Source organism: Rhinoderma darwinii, chromosome 1, assembly GCF_050947455.1.
Source record: "Rhinoderma darwinii isolate aRhiDar2 chromosome 1, aRhiDar2.hap1, whole genome shotgun sequence".
NCBI classification, from domain to species: Eukaryota; Metazoa; Chordata; class Amphibia; order Anura; family Rhinodermatidae; genus Rhinoderma; species Rhinoderma darwinii.
Window position 1 is genome coordinate 905,549 of NC_134687.1, and position 18,018 is coordinate 923,566.

An 18,018-nucleotide genomic window follows, 5' to 3' on the forward strand; every position below is an offset into this window, starting at 1 on the left:
TAGTGAATTAAATTTCTGTGTCTGGTGGTGTTATGTCTGCCTTCTATGAAATGGACAAAACCAACCAATTTTTTTTGGCGGGGTGAAGTGGCAAAAAACAGTGATTCGGACATTTTGACCTTTTTTCCCACTACTGCGTTCGCCGTACTGGATAAATATTTCTATAGTTCGGGCATTTTCGGACGCAGGGATACCGAATTGGTTTGTTTCTTTTTATGTGATCTAGGGAATGGGGGCTGATTCGAATTTTTATATTCCTTAAAACTTTTTTTAAATTTTTACTACTATTTTTTAGTCCCCCCTAGGGGGCTTGAACCTGCGATCATTAGATTCCTTATGTCATGGACTGCAATATCACAGTATTGCAGTCTATGGCAAAATCAATGTATTGTTATTGAGACCTACCACAGGCAGGTCTCAATAGCGAACTTCCGATAGCAGGGCTGGGAGTGTTCACAAGGCTCCCAGCTGCCATAAGAATAAGTCTCCCGTGATCTCGCCGCGCGGGAGCCGGTGACCAGCTAAAACTGAAAGTAAAAATCCCCTCAGATGCCGGTGGTCCCATCGGACACCGGCATCGGAGGGGTTAAATGCTTGCGATCAGAGAGGTTTCTGATCTAAAGCATTGCCGCTGGGTCCCTGCCATGTAACACAGTAGAGACCCGGCGACTATGGCACCCGCTCTGCTTCTGAACAGGCACCATATTTAAAAACCCTCTCCCGACATAAATCGCAGGCAGAGCGACTGGAGAGGGTTAAGTCTATTGGCTAAAATTTTTGCCCTCCATTTAAGATCAGTCTTGAGAAGAGAGATGGGTCGATCACTTCCACATTAGGTACCGTCTTTACCATCTTTGGGTAATACGGAGGTATGTGCTTCTAGAGCCTGTGGTGGTAAACCAGAACCACTCAGGAGATCATTACATACAATAAAAAACTTCGGTAGAAATGGGGAAGCCATGGATTCTTGCCACCAGGTAAGAAGAGATTACAGTGGATAATTCCTGCAGCGTAAAGGGGTGAGTGAGGGAAAAGAGGGAAGTTGGCACGGGCCTCCTCAAGCCGCGGGCCCTGTAGCAGCCGCTACGGCTGCTACAGTGGTAGTTACGCCACTGCATGGATGCCCCCACAGTAGAATGCCCCCATAGCTGCCTTCACGGTATAATTCCACCACACAGTATAATGCTCCCCATACTATATAATGCTCCCCATAGCTTCCCCCATAGTATAATGCCCCCATACAGTATAAGCGTCCCTTAGCTGCCCCCATACGGGAAAATGCTCCCATAGCTGCCACCATATCAGCCCTCCCCCATACCCAGTATAATGCCTAATAAAAAACAACAACAACATAATTACTTGCCTATCCCAGTTCCCACGACGGGTGGAGGATTCTTCTCCTCCGGTCTGTGCTAGGAGTGACTCCGCGCAGATTGGCGCGATAACGTCACCACATCACGCCTGCCTGCGACGAGCTACTTACGGCAGACAATGCTTACGGCAGATTGAATGCTGGAGGAAGGAGCCATCACTCCTTGCTAAAGCATTAAATTCAACTGTATCTGCATCCGAAGGATGCAGATGCAGTTGGAACTGGGACCAGCAGCGGTCACATGGGATAAACCATCATCCCAGGAGGCCGGCCTGGGTGACGTTAGAGGGCCGGCCTCTTGGGATGACGTTTCAGCCCATGTGAAATGTCATCCTAGGAGGCCGGTGGCTAATGCTCAGCAGTTATCCACAGCAGACACACAGTTTGGTGCAGTTTTTTGCCCGAAATTCCCTGAAGCCACTGGGGCGGATACCAGATACCGCGGCCCGATACCAAATGATCCGCTGCCCGTTGGTTGGGGATCACTGCCCTGATGTACTCCTCACATATTACATATATCCTGATGTACTCCTCACATATTACATATATCCTGATGTACTCCTCACATATTACATATATCCTGATGTACTCCTCACATATTACATATATCCTGATGTACTCCTCACATATTACATATATCCTGATGTACTCCTCACATATTACATATACCCTGATGTACTCCTCACATATTACATATACCCTGATGTACTCCTCACATATTACATATACCCTGATGTACTCCTCACATATTACATATACCCTGATGTACTCCTCACATATTACATATACCCTGATGTACTCCTCACATATTACATATACCCTGATGTACTCCTCACATATTACATATACCCTGATGTACTCCTCACATATTACATATACCCTGATGTACTCCTCACATATTACATATACCCTGATGTACTCCTCACATATTACATATACCCTGATGTACTCCTCACATATTACATATATCCTGATGTACTCCTCACATATTACATATATCCTGATGTACTCCTCACATATTACATATACCCTGATGTACTCCTCACATATTACATATACCCTGATGTACTCCTCACATATTACATATGTCCTGATGTACTCCTCACAGATTACATATACCCTGATGTACTCCTCACAGATTACATATACCCTGATGTACTCCTCACAGATTACATATACCCTGATGTACTCCTCACATATTACATATACCCTGATGTACTCCTCACATATTACATATACCCTGATGTACTCCACACATATTACATATACCCTGATGTACTCCTCACATATTACATATACCCTGATGTACTCCTCACATATACCCTGATGTACTCCTCACATATTACATATACCCTGATGTACTCCTCACATATTACATATACCCTGATGTACTCCTCACATATTACATATATCCTGATGTGCTCCTCACACATTACATATATCCTGATGTACTCCTCACACATTACATATACCCTGATGTACTCCTCACACATTACATATACCCTGATGTACTCCTCACACATTACATATACCCTGATGTACTCCTCACATATTACATATACCCTGATGTACTCCTCACATATTACATGTATCCTGATGTACTCCTCACATATTACATATATCCTGATGTACTCCTCACATATTACATATACCCTGATGTTCTCCTCACATATTACATATACCCTGATGTTCTCCTCACATATTACATATACCCTGATGTACTCCTCACATATTACATATACCCTGATGTACTCCTCACATATACCCTGATGTACTCCTCACATATTACATATACCCTGATGTACTCCTCACATATTACATATACCCTGATGTACTCCTCACATATTACAGATATCCTGATGTACTCCTCACATATTACATATATCCTGATGTACTCCTCACATATTACATACACCCTGATGTACTCCTCACATATTACATATACCCTGATTTACTCCTCACATATTACATATATCCTGATGTACTCCTCACATATTACATATATCCTGATGTACTCCTCACATATTACATATATCCTGATGTACTCCTCACATATTACATATATCCTGATGTACTCCTCACATATTACATATATCCTGATGTACTCCTCACATATTACATATATCCTGATGTACTCCTCACATATTACATATACCCTGATGTGCTCCTCACATATTACATATATCCTGATGTACTCCTCACATATTACATACACCCTGATGTACTCCTCACATATTACATACACCCTGATGTACTCCTCACATATTACATATATCCTGATGTACTCCTCACATATTACATATATCCTGATGTACTCCTCACATATTACATATATCCTGATGTACTCCTTACATATTACATATATCCTGATGTACTCCTCACATATTACATATACCCTGATGTACTCCTCACATATTACATATATCCTGATGTACTCCTCACATATTACATATATCCTGATGTACTCCTCACATATTACATATATCCTGATGTACTCCTCACATATTACATATATCCTGATGTACTCCTCACATATTACATATACCCTGATGTACTCCTCACATATATCCTGATGTACTCCTCACATATTACATATACCCTGATGTACTCCTCACATATTACATATACCCTGATGTACTCCTCACATATTACATATACCCTGATGTACTCCTCACATATTACATATATCCTGATGTACTCCTCACATATTACATATATCCTGATGTACTCCTCACATATTACATATACCCTGATGTACTCCTCACATATTACATATATCCTGATGTACTCCTCATATATTACATATACCCTGATGTACTCCTCACATATTACATATACCCTGATGTACTCCTCACATATTACATATACCCTGATGTACTCCTCACATATTACATATACCCTGATGTACTCCTCACATATTACATATATCCTGATGTACTCCTCACATATTACATATACCCTGATGTACTCCTCACATATTACATATACCCTGATGTACTCCTCACATATTACATATACCCTGATGTACTCACATATTACATATATCCTGATGTACTCCTCACATATTACATATACCCTGATGTACTCCTCACATATTACATATATCCTGATGTACTCCTCACATATTACATATATCCTGATGTACTCCTCACATATTACATATACCCTGATGTACTCCTCACATATTACATATACCCTGATGTGCTCCTCACATATTACATATATCCTGATGTACTCCTCACATATTACATATATCCTGATGTACTCCTCACATATTACATATATCCTGATGTACTCCTCACATATTACATATACCCTGATGTACTCACATATTACATATATCCTGATGTACTCCTCACATATTACATATACCCTGATGTACTCCTCACATATTACATATACCCTGATGTACTCCTCACATATATCCTGATGTACTCCTCACATATTACATATATCCTGATGTACTCCTCACATATTACATATACCCTGATGTACTCCTCACATATTACATATACCCTGATGTACTCCTCACATATATCCTGATGTACTCCTCACATATTACATATACCCTGATGTACTCCTCACATATTACATATATCCTGATGTACTCCTCACATATTACATATACCCTGATGTACTCCTCACATATTACATATATCCTGATGTTCTCCTCACATATTACATATACCCTGATGTACTCCTCACATATTACATATACCCTGATGTACTCCTCACATATTACATATACCCTGATGTACTCCTCACATATTACATATACCCTGATGTACTCCTCACATATTACATATACCCTGATGTACTCCTCACATATCACATATATCCTGATGTACTCCTTACATATTACATATATCCTGATGTACTCCTCACACATTACATATACCCTGATGTATTCCTCACATATTACATATATCCTGATGTACTCCTCACATATTACATATATCCTGATGTACTCCTCACATATACCCTGATGTATTCCTCACATATTACATATATCCTGATGTACTCCTCACATATTACATATATCCTGATGTACTCCTCACATATTACATATACCCTGATGTACTCCTCACATATTACATATACCCTGATGTACTCCTCACATATTACATATACCCTGATGTACTCCTCACATATTACATATACCCTGATGTACTCCTCACATATTACATATACCCTGATGTACTCCTCACATATCACATATATCCTGATGTACTCCTCACACATTACATATACCCTGATGTATTCCTCACATATTACATATATCCTGATGTACTCCTCACATATTACATATATCCTGATGTACTCCTCACATATTACATATATCCTGATGTACTCCTCACATATTACATATACCCTGATGTACTCCTCACATATCACATATATCCTGATGTACTCCTTACATATTACATATATCCTGATGTACTCCTCACACATTACATATACCCTGATGTATTCCTCACATATTACATATATCCTGATGTACTCCTCACATATTACATATATCCTGATGTACTCCTCACAGATTACATATATCCTGATGTACTCCTCACATATTACATGTATCCTGATGTACTCCTCACATATTACATATATCCTGATGTACTCCTCACATATTACATATATCCTGATGTACTCCTTACATATTACATATATCCTGATGTACTCCTCACATATAACATATACCCTGATGTATTCCTCACATATTACATATATCCTGATGTACTCCTCACATATTACATATATCCTGATGTACTCCTCACAGATTACATATATCCTGATGTACTCCTCACATATTACATGTATCCTGATGTACTCCTCACATATTACATATATCCTGATGTACTCCTCACATATTACATATACCCTGATGTACTCCTCACATATTACATATATCCTGATGTACTCCTCACATATTACATATATCCTGATGTACTCCTCACATATTACATATATCCTGATGTACTCCTCACATATTACATATTCCCTGATGTACTCCTCACATATATCCTGATGTGCTCCTTGTAACATCCGTGGTCGCTGACCACAAACTCCTTCCATCCAGTCGACACCCTTCTCTCCAGAGATGTCTGCACATACAGCCGTCCTGTTCCACAGTGACCACCAGGGTGCGCTCGTGAGCGCAGTCCAGACTCAAGAAACTAGAGCGCACACATGTGGGACAATTAGCTGATTGTTCCCAGAAGCACCCTGGGCTATAAGAAGGTCTCAGCCCCTTCCACCCACACCTGAGCGATGTTGTCATGTCCTAAGTTTGTCTTGCAAATGGTCCCCTAGTGTTTCCTGCTCCCAGTGGTCCCTGATCTAATGCCGTGTTGAGCTGTTGCTGTGCCGTATACCACGCCTGTCCTGCTGCTACTCCACGCCTGACGTCTACCTGCTGCCTAGTCCCAGCCAAGCCTGCCTTGCTACTGTCTGAGCTGCCACAGGTACCCTATATGAACTATAGACTCTGACCTGCCATACGGCCTTGTGGGTCTACGAACCCTACGTGACACCCCTCACAGATCACATGTCGTCCCCACCCCCCCCGACGTGACACCCCTCACAGATCACATGTCGTCCCCCCCCCCCCCGACGTGACACCCCTCACAGATCATGTCCCGTCCCCCCCCCGGCGTGACACCCCTCACATGTCCCGTCCCCCCCCCGGCGTGACACCCCTCACATGTCCCGTCCCCCCCCCGGCGTGACACCCCTCACATGTCCCGTCCCCCCCCCGGCGTGACACCCCTCACATGTCCGTCCCCCCCCGGCGTGACACCCCTCACATGTCCCCCCCCCCCCCCGGCGTGACACCCCTCACATGTCCCCCCCCCCCCCCGGCGTGACACCCCTCACATGTCCCCCCCCCCCCCGGCGTGACACCCCTCACATGTCCTCCCCCCCCCCCCCCGGCGTGACACCCCTCACATGTCCTCCCCCCCCCCCCCGGCGTGACACCCCTCACATGTCCTCCCCCCCCCCCCCGGCGTGACACCCCTCACATGTCCTCCCCCCCCCCCGGCGTGACACCCCTCACATGTCCTCCCCCCCCCCCCCGGCGTGACACCCCTCACATGTCCTCCCCCCCCCCCGGCGTGACACCCCTCACATGTCCCCCCCCCGGCGTGACACCCCTCACATGTCCCCCCCCCGGCGTGACACCCCTCACATGTCCCCCCCCGGCGTGACACCCCTCACATGTCCCCCCCCCGGCGTGACACCCCTCACATGTCCCCCCCCCGGCGTGACACCCCTCACATGTCCCCCCCCGGCGTGACACCCCTCACATGTCCCCCCCCCGGCGTGACACCCCTCACATGTCCCCCCCCCGGCGTGACACCCCTCACATGTCCCCCCCCCGGCGTGACACCCCTCACATGTCCCCCCCCGGCGTGACACCCCTCACATGTCCCCCCCCCCGGCGTGACACCCCTCACATGTCCCCCCCCGGCGTGACACCCCTCACATGTCCCCCCCCCGGCGTGACACCCCTCACATGTCCCCCCCCGGCGTGACACCCCTCACATGTCCCCCCCCCGGCGTGACACCCCTCACATGTCCCCCCCCCGGCGTGACACCCCTCACATGTCCCCCCCCCGGCGTGACACCCCTCACATGTCCCCCCCCCGGCGTGACACCCCTCACATGTCCCCCCCCCGGCGTGACACCCCTCACATGTCCCCCCCCCGGCGTGACACCCCTCACATGTCCCCCCCCCGGCGTGACACCCCTCACATGTCCCCCCCCGGCGTGACACCCCTCACATGTCCCCCCCCCGGCGTGACACCCCTCACATGTCCCCCCCCCGGCGTGACACCCCTCACATGTCCCCCCCCCGGCGCGACACCCCTCACATGTCCCCCCCCCGGCGCGACACCCCTCACATGTCCCCCCCCCGGCGCGACACCCCTCACATGTCCCCCCCCCGGCGCGACACCCCTCACATGTCCCCCCCCCGGCGCGACACCCCTCACATGTCCCCCCCCCGGCGCGACACCCCTCACATGTCCCCCCCCGGCGTGACACCCCTCACATGTCCCCCCCCGGCGTGACACCCCTCACATGTCCCCCCCCGGCGTGACACCCCTCACATGTCCCCCCCCGGCGTGACACCCCTCACATGTCCCCCCCCCGGCGTGACACCCCTCACATGTCCCCCCCCGGCGTGACACCCCTCACATGTCCCCCCCCCGGCGTGACACCCCTCACATGTCCCCCCCCGGCGTGACACCCCTCACATGTCCCCCCCCGGCGTGACACCCCTCACATGTCCCCCCCCGGCGTGACACCCCTCACATGTCCCCCCCCGGCGTGACACCCCTCACATGTCCCCCCCCGGCGTGACACCCCTCACATGTCCCCCCCCGGCGTGACACCCCTCACATGTCCACCCCCGGCGTGACACCCCTCACATGTCCCCCCGGCGTGACACCCCTCACATGTCCCCCCGGCGTGACACCCCTCACATGTCCCCCCGGCGTGACACCCCTCACATGTCCCCCCGGCGTGACACCCCTCTCATGTCCCCCCGGCGTGACACCCCTCTCATGTCCCCCCGGCGTGACACCCCTCTCAGATCACATGTCCCCCCGGCGTGACACCCCTCACATGTCCCCCCCGGCGTGACACCCCTCACATGTCCCCCCCGGCGTGACACCCCTCACATGTCCCCCCGGCGTGACACCCCTCACATGTCCCCCCGGCGTGACACCCCTCTCATGTCCCCCCGGCGTGACACCCCTCTCAGATCACATGTCCCCCCGGCGTGACACCCCTCACAGATCACAGATCACATGTCCCCCCGGCGTGACACCCCTCACAGATCACATGTCCCCCCGGCGTGACACCCCTCACAGATCACATGTCCCCCCGGCGTGACACCCCTCACAGATCACATGTCCCCCCCGACGTGACACCCCTCACAGATCACATGTCCCCCCGGCGTGACACCCCTCACAGATCACATATGCCCCAACATTAGAAGCTGAAATACCAGTAAAACCCCAAACAAAACTACTACCATGTAAAATCTGCGCTCCAAAAGCCAAATGGTGCTCCTTCCCTTCTGAGCCTGACAGTGTGCCCAAACAGCAGTTTTTTGACCACATATGGAGTATTACTGTATTCTGGAGAACCCGCTTAACAATTTATGGGGTGTGTATCCAGTGGCACAACATATTGGTCACTGAAATGGCATATCCGTGGAAAAATGGCAATTTCCAATCTGCAACATCCACTGTGCACCAACTTCGGCAAGACACTTGTGGGGTCAAAACGCTCACAATACCTCTAGATACATTTCTTCATGGATGTAGTTTCCAAAATGGGGTAATTTTTTGGGGCTTTCCACTACACTGGTACCTCAGCTTAATGCAACATGGTGTCAGAAAACTAATTTTGTAAAATCTCTATTCCAAAAAGCACGGCTTCCCTTTAAGGGCATGTTCACACACAGTTTTTTGCAGGCAGAAAATTTGCCTGGAAAAATCAGCTCCGGTTCTTTTAAGCAGTTTTTTACCACACGTGTTTGTTGGCGTGTTTTTTTTGTTTTTTTTTCTTTTTTTTTTAGCCATCTCTCCAACAGAAAGATGGAATAACCGTGAGCGGTTTTGCCGAAAAATGCATCAAAAAACTTCTCCCATTGATTTCAATGAGGTTTTTGAGCCGGAAAATGCCTTAAGGAGGGATTCAGACGACAGGGTTTCCCGGCCGGGTGTCGGCCGTTCATAAATCGACCGGCACCCGGCTGCATTAGGAATAATAGACCCCTAATGGGGCTATTCACACGACCGATTTTTTGACGGCCGGGAAAACCGGCCGTCAAAAAGTAGGACATGCTCTATTTTCGGCCGGGTGCCCGGCCCCCATAGAAGTCTATGGGGCCGGGTAATACCCGGCCATCACCGGAATGTGTCCCGAGTGATGGCCGGGTCTACCGTCGCTCGCGCACTCTCTCTCCTCCTCCTCCTCACAGTGCAGAGTGCATGTGAGGAGGAGGAGGAGGGTCTTTTATTGCTCGCTGTAGGAGTCGGAATCCCCAATCCCCGGCCGGGGATTGGGGATTCCGCTACAGGAGAAGTGAGTGACTACACTGTCCATATATGGACATTGAAGTCAGTGACTTCTCCTGGAAGGGGGGGGGGGGGTATGGGTGCAACCTGCAGGGGGCTGGGTGGCATCGCCTGCAGGGGGCTGGGTGGCATCGCCTGCAGGGGGCTGGGTGGCATTATCTACAAAGGGCTGTGTGTGGCAACAAATTTAAATGAAATTCATCCGATTTTAAAACTGACAGGGAAAAAAACGGATGCAAATCGGGTCCAAATCGGCCGGTAAAAACGGCAACTCGGCCCGGAATGGAATCGGAACGGATGCAAACCGGCCTGGAAAATCGTCCGGAAACGGACGATTTTCCTGGCCGACACTCGGACCCTGTCGTGTGAATGAGGCCTTAGATAGGGCATGTCGCTTTTTACCACGAGGGTTATTCCTGATCGCGGTAAAAAAAACAACCACCTCCACCTCCCATTGAAATCAATGGGAGTCAACTTTAGTTTTTTGTTGCGGTTTCTGCGACAAAAAAGTCAGTGTGAATAAGGCCTAAAGCTTTGCTGGGTGTCCAGGTAGAAGGCTATGACCACATGTGGGTATTGCCGTACTTGGGAGAAATTTCTTTACAAACGTGGGGCGGCTTTTTCTCCTTTATCACTTGTGAAAATGAAAAAAAAATTCACCTTTTTAGTGGAAAAAATGTTGATATAAATTTTTACGCCCTAATAACAATAAATACTGCAAAAGACCTGTGGGGTCAAAATGCTCACTATAACCCTGTATAAATGAGGGGTGTAGTTAGACAAATAGAGGGGTTTCCACTGTTTTGGCCCCATAAAACCTCTCCAAACCGGACGTTGTGCCAAAAATATATTCTAATAAAAAGGCCAAAACCCTCCAGGTGCTCCTTTGTGTCTGCGGCCGGTGCTTCAGTCCAGTCGCACGCTAGGGCCACACGTGGGATATTTCCTAAACTGCAAAATCCGGCCAATAAATATGGAGCCGCTTTTCTCTGGTAAAACTTTCTGTTACAGAAAAAAAGGATTAAATATGAATTTCATCCCATCTTTGATTTAATTCCTGTGAAACGTCTAAAGGGTTAATAAACTTTGATAACGCTGTTTTGAATACTTTGAGGGGAGCAGTTTTTTAAAACGGGGTGATTTATGGCGGTTTGTATTGTTTGGGCCCCTCAAGGCCACTTCACATCTGACCTGGTCCCTGTCAAAAACAGCATTTTGAAATCTTCTTGAATATGTGAGAAATCGCTGCTAAAGTTCTGAGCCGGGGAACGTCCGAGAAAAACAAGAGGATGTTCAAAAAACGATGCAAACATGAAGTGGACACGTGGGGAGGTGAACCGGTGACTATTCTGTGTGGTAGAACCGCCCGTCTTACAAGCAGAAACATTTACAAAAATGCACATTTCTCAATTTTGGTGTTTTCCACAAACACTGAATTTGAATTTGTTGACCATTTTTTTCACTAACACGAAGTACAAAGTGTCACGAGAAAACAGTCTCCGAATCGCTTGGATAGGTAACATGACACCGGCAGCCTCTCTCCTCACATATAACACGTCACCGGCAGCCTCTCTCCTCACATATAACACGTCACCGGCAGCCTCTCTCCTCACATATAACACGTCACCGGCAGCCTCTCTCCTCACATATAACACGTCACCGGAGGCCTCTCTCCTCACATATAACACGTCACCGGCGGCCTCTCTCCTCACATATAACACGTCACCGGCGGCCTCTCTCCTCACATATAACACGTCACCGGCGGCCTCTCTCCTCACATGTAACACGTCACCGGCAGCCTCTCTCCTCACATGTAACACGTCACCGGCAGCCTCTCTCCTCACATGTAACACGTCACCGGCAGCCTCTCTCCTCACATGTAACACGTCACCGGCAGCCTCTCTCCTCACATGTAACACGTCACCGGCAGCCTCTCTCCTCACATGTAACACGTCACCGGCAGCCTCTCTCCTCACATGTAACACGTCACCGGCAGCCTCTCTCCTCACATGTAACACGTCACCGGCAGCCTCTCTCCTCACATATAACACGTCACCGGCAGCCTCTCTCCTCACATATAACGCGTCACCGGCAGCCTCTCTCCTCACATATAACGCGTCACCGGCAGCCTCTCTCCTCACATATAACGCGTCACCGGCAGCCTCTCTCCTCACATATAACGCGTCACCGGCAGCCTCTCTCCTCACATATAACGCGTCACCGGCAGCCTCTCTCCTCACATATAACGCGTCACCGGCAGCCTCTCTCCTCACATATAACACGTCACCGGCAGCCTCTCTCCTCACATATAACACGTCACCGGCAGCCTCTCTCCTCACATATAACACGTCACCGGCAGCCTCTCTCCTCACATATAACACGTCACCGGCAGCCTCTCTCCTCACATATAACACGTCACCGGCAGCCTCTCTCCTCACATATAACACGTCACCGGCAGCCTCTCTCCTCACATATAACACGTCACCGGCAGCCTCTCTCCTCACATATAACACGTCACCGGCAGCCTCTCTCCTCACATATAACACGTCACCGGCAGCCTCTCTCCTCACATATAACACGTCACCGGCAGCCTCTCTCCTCACATATAACACGTCACCGGCAGCCTCTCTCCTCACATATAACACGTCACCGGCAGCCTCTCTCCTCACATATAACACGTCACCGGCAGCCTCTCTCCTCACATATAACACGTCACCGGCAGCCTCTCTCCTCACATATAACACGTCACCGGCAGCCTCTCTCCTCACATATAACACGTCACCGGCAGCCTCTCTCCTCACATATAACGCGTCACCGGCAGCCTCTCTCCTCACATATAACGCGTCACCGGCAGCCTCTCTCCTCACATATAACGCGTCAGCGGCAGCCTCTCTCCTCACATATAACACGTCACCCGCAGCCTCTCTCCTCACATATAACACGTGTCACCGGCAGCCTCTCTCCTCACATATAACACGTCACCGGCAGCCTCTCTCCTCACATATAACACGTCACCGGCAGCCTCTCTCCTCACATATAACACGTCACCGGCAGCCTCTCTCCTCACATATAACGCGTCAGCGGCAGCCTCTCTCCTCACATATAACGCGTCAGCGGCAGCCTCTCTCCTCACATATAACGCGTCAGCGGCAGCCTCTCTCCTCACATATAACGCGTCAGCGGCAGCCTCTCTCCTCACATATAACACGTCACCGGCAGCCTCTCTCCTCACATATAACACGTCACCGGCAGCCTCTCTCCTCACACGTCACCGGCAGCCTCTCTCCTCACATATAACACGTCACCGGCAGCCTCTCTCCTCACATATAACATGTCACCGGCAGCCTCTCTCCTGACATATAACGTGTCACCGGCAGCCTCTCTCCTCACATATAACACGTCACCGGCAGCCTCTCTCCTCACATATAACACGTCACCGGCAGCCTCTCTCCTCACATATAACACGTCACCGGCAGCCTCTCTCCTCACATATAACACGTCACCGGCAGCCTCTCTCCTCACATATAACACGTCACCGGCAGCCTCTCTCCTCACATATAACACGTCACCGGCAGCCTCTCTCCTCACATATAACACGTCACCGGCAGCCTCTCTCCTCACATGTAACACGTCACCGGCAGCCTCTCTCCTCACATATAACACGTCACCGGCAGCCTCTCTCCTCACATATAACACGTCACCGGCAGCCTCTCCTCACATATAACACGTCACCGGCAGCCTCTCCCCTCACATATAACACGTCACCGGCAGCCTCTCTCCTCACATATAACACGTCACCGGCAGCCTCTCTCCTCACATATAACATGTCACCGGCAACCTCTCTCCTCACATATAACACGTCACCGGCAGCCGCTCTCCTCACATATAACACGTCACCGGCAGCCGCTCTCCTCACATATAACATGTCACCGGCAGCCTCTCTCCTCACATATAACACGTCACCGGCAGCCTCTCTCCTCACATATAACACGTGTCATGTCACCGGCAGCCTCTCTCCTCACATATAACACGTCACCGGCAGCCTCTCTCCTCACATATAACACGTCACCGGCAGCCTCTCTCCTCACATATAACACGTCACCGGCAGCCTCTCTCCTCACATATAACACGTCACCGGCAGCCTCTCTCCTCACATATAACACGTCACCGGCAGCCTCTCTCCTCACATATAACACGTCACCGGCAGCCTCTCTCCTCACATATAACACGTCACCGGCAGCCTCTCTCCTCACATATAACACGTCACCGGCAGCCTCTCTCCTCACATATAACACGTCACCGGCAGCCTCTCTCCTCACATGTAACACGTCACCGGCAGCCTCTCTCCTCACCTCTCTCCTCACATATAACACGTCACCGGCAGCCTCTCTCCTCACATATAACACGTCACCGGCAGCCTCTCTCCTCACCTCTCTCCTCACATATAACACGTCACCGGCAGCCTCTCTCCTCACCTCTCTCCTCACATATAACACGTCACCCGCAGCCTCTCTCCTCACATGTAACGCGTCACCCGCAGTCTGAAAGTACAAAAACTGCACCAAAGAAAAATACAAAGCGGCACAACAACCACGTGATGTCCTCTTACCTTACACTGCAGTCACACGCTGCGTTTTCTGCAAATCCCCAGAAAATAATGTAAAACCGGAGAGACTGTACAAGTGTGTGTATATATATATCCTCTGTATACACCGCTCTGAATCACGGGAAATCTTCTCCTGACTGATCACAGAGAGAAGAACACAACAGAAGTGACGACCAGTCCTCCACCGACCAGGACCTGCTATATATCCGTAATATGACTATATCTGAAGGACCTGTGATGACGTCACCATCATGTGATTAGTACCCGGGAGGGCGGAGCTCAACAGTGCAGAGAAGTAGTGGATAAAGGACCTGTGGTGACGTCACTTTCATGTGCTCAGTACTTGAGAGGGAGGAGCTCAACTGTGGAGAGTAGCGGATGAAGGACCTGCGTGACGTCACCATCATGTGATTAGTATTTGTGGGGGAGGAGCTCTACAATGCAGAGAAGTAGTGGATGAAGGACCTGTGGTGACGTCACCATCATGTGATCAGTACCCGGGAGGGCGGAGCTTTGCATGGAGCAGAGTTTGTGGTTTCAGAGTTTTCTCGGTTTCTTTTATAAGAGCTGAACGCCAGGACATGCTGGGAGTTGTAGTTCTCCTCTATTACCTCGTTTCTGTAATGTCCTATGTTATCCCAAAATAACAGCCAGGACATGCTGAGAGTTGTAGTTCTTTATCACAGGGCACGGCAAAAGAAAAGTATTATTGCTCTTATTAATTGTGAATATTATATACTGATCCCACATATATGTACACTGCAATATTATATACTGATACTACATATATGTACACTGCAATATTATATACTGATACTACATATATGTACACTGCAATATTATATACTGATACTACATATATGTACACTCCAATATTATATACTGATACTACATATATGTACACTGCAATATTATATACTGATACTACATATATGTACACTGCAATATTATATACTGATACTACATATATATACACTCCAATATTATATACTGATACTACATATATGTACACTGCAATATTATATACTGATACTACATATATGTACACTGCAATATTATATACTGATACTACATATATGTACACTGCAATATTATATACTGATACTACATATATGTACACTCCAATATTATATACTGATACTACATATATGTACACTGCAATATTATATACTGATACTACATATATGTACACTCCAATATTATATACTGATACTACATATATGTACACTGCAATATTATATACTGATACCACATATATGTACACTCCAATATTATATACTGATACTACATATATGTACACTGCAATATTATATACTGATACTACATATATGTACACTGCAATATTATATACTGATACCACATATATGTACACTCCAATATTATATACTGATACCACATATATGTACACTGCAATATTATATACTGATACTACATATATGTACACTCCAATATTATATACTGATACTACATATATGTACACTCCAATATTATATACTGATACTACATATATGTACACTGCAATATTATATACTGATACTACATATATGTACACTCCAATATTATATACTGATACTACATATATGTACACTCCAATATTATATACTGATACCACATATATATACACTGCAATATTATATACTGATACTACATATATGTACACTCCAATATTATATACTGATACTACATATATGTACACTCCAATATTATATACTGATCCTACATATATGTACACTGCAATATTATATACTGATACTACATATATGTACACTGCAATATTATATACTGATACTACATATATGTACACTGCAATATTATATACTGATACTACATATATGTACACTCCAATATTATATACTGATACTACATATATGTACACTCCAATATTATATACTGATACTACATATATGTACACTGCAATATTATATACTGATACCACATATATGTACACTCCAATATTATATACTGATACTACATATATGTACACTGCAATATTATATACTGATACTACATATATGTACACTCCAATATTATATACTGATACTACATATATGTACACTGCAATATTATATACTGATACTACATATATGTACACTGCAATATTATATACTGATACTACATATATGTACACTCCAATATTATATACTGATACTACATATATGTACACTGCAATATTATATACTGATACTACATATATGTACACTGCAATATTATATACTGATACCACATATATGTACACTGCAATATTATATACTGATACTACATATATGTACACTGCAATATTATATACTGATACCACATATATGTACACTCCAATATTATATACTGATACTACATATATGTACACTGCAATATTATATACTGATACTACATATATGTACACTGCAATATTATATACTGATACCACATATATGTACACTCCAATATTATATACTGATACCACATATATATACACTGCAATATTATATACTGATACTACATATATGTACACTCCAATATTATATACTGATCCTACATATATGTACACTGCAATATTATATACTGATACTACATATATGTACACTGCAATATTATATACTGATACTACATATATGTACACTGCAATATTATATACTGATACTACATATATGTACACTCCAATATTATATACTGATACTACATATATGTACACTCCAATATTATATACTGATACTACATATATGTACACTGCAATATTATATACTGATACCACATATATGTACACTCCAATATTATATACTGATACTACATATATGTACACTCCAATATTATATACCGATACTACATATATGTACACTCCAATATTATATACTGATACTACATATATGTACACTGCAATATTATATACTGATACTACATATATGTACACTCCAATATTATATACCGATACTACATATATGTACACTGCAATATTATATACTGATACCACATAT

At 46.5% G+C, this 18,018-nt stretch overlaps 1 protein-coding gene across 1 annotated transcript in view; it reads right to left on the minus strand.

Moving 5' to 3' along the window:
* Nucleotides 1–15,287, minus strand: part of LOC142665212 (uncharacterized) — a 112,939-nt gene extending 97,652 nt beyond the window's left edge. Inside the window, exon 1 of the mRNA XM_075844827.1 lies at nucleotides 15,074–15,287. The gene's annotated coding sequence lies outside the window, so the exon portion shown is untranslated. The remainder of the gene's footprint in view (nucleotides 1–15,073) is intronic.
* Nucleotides 15,288–18,018: the final 2,731 nt, after the last annotated feature.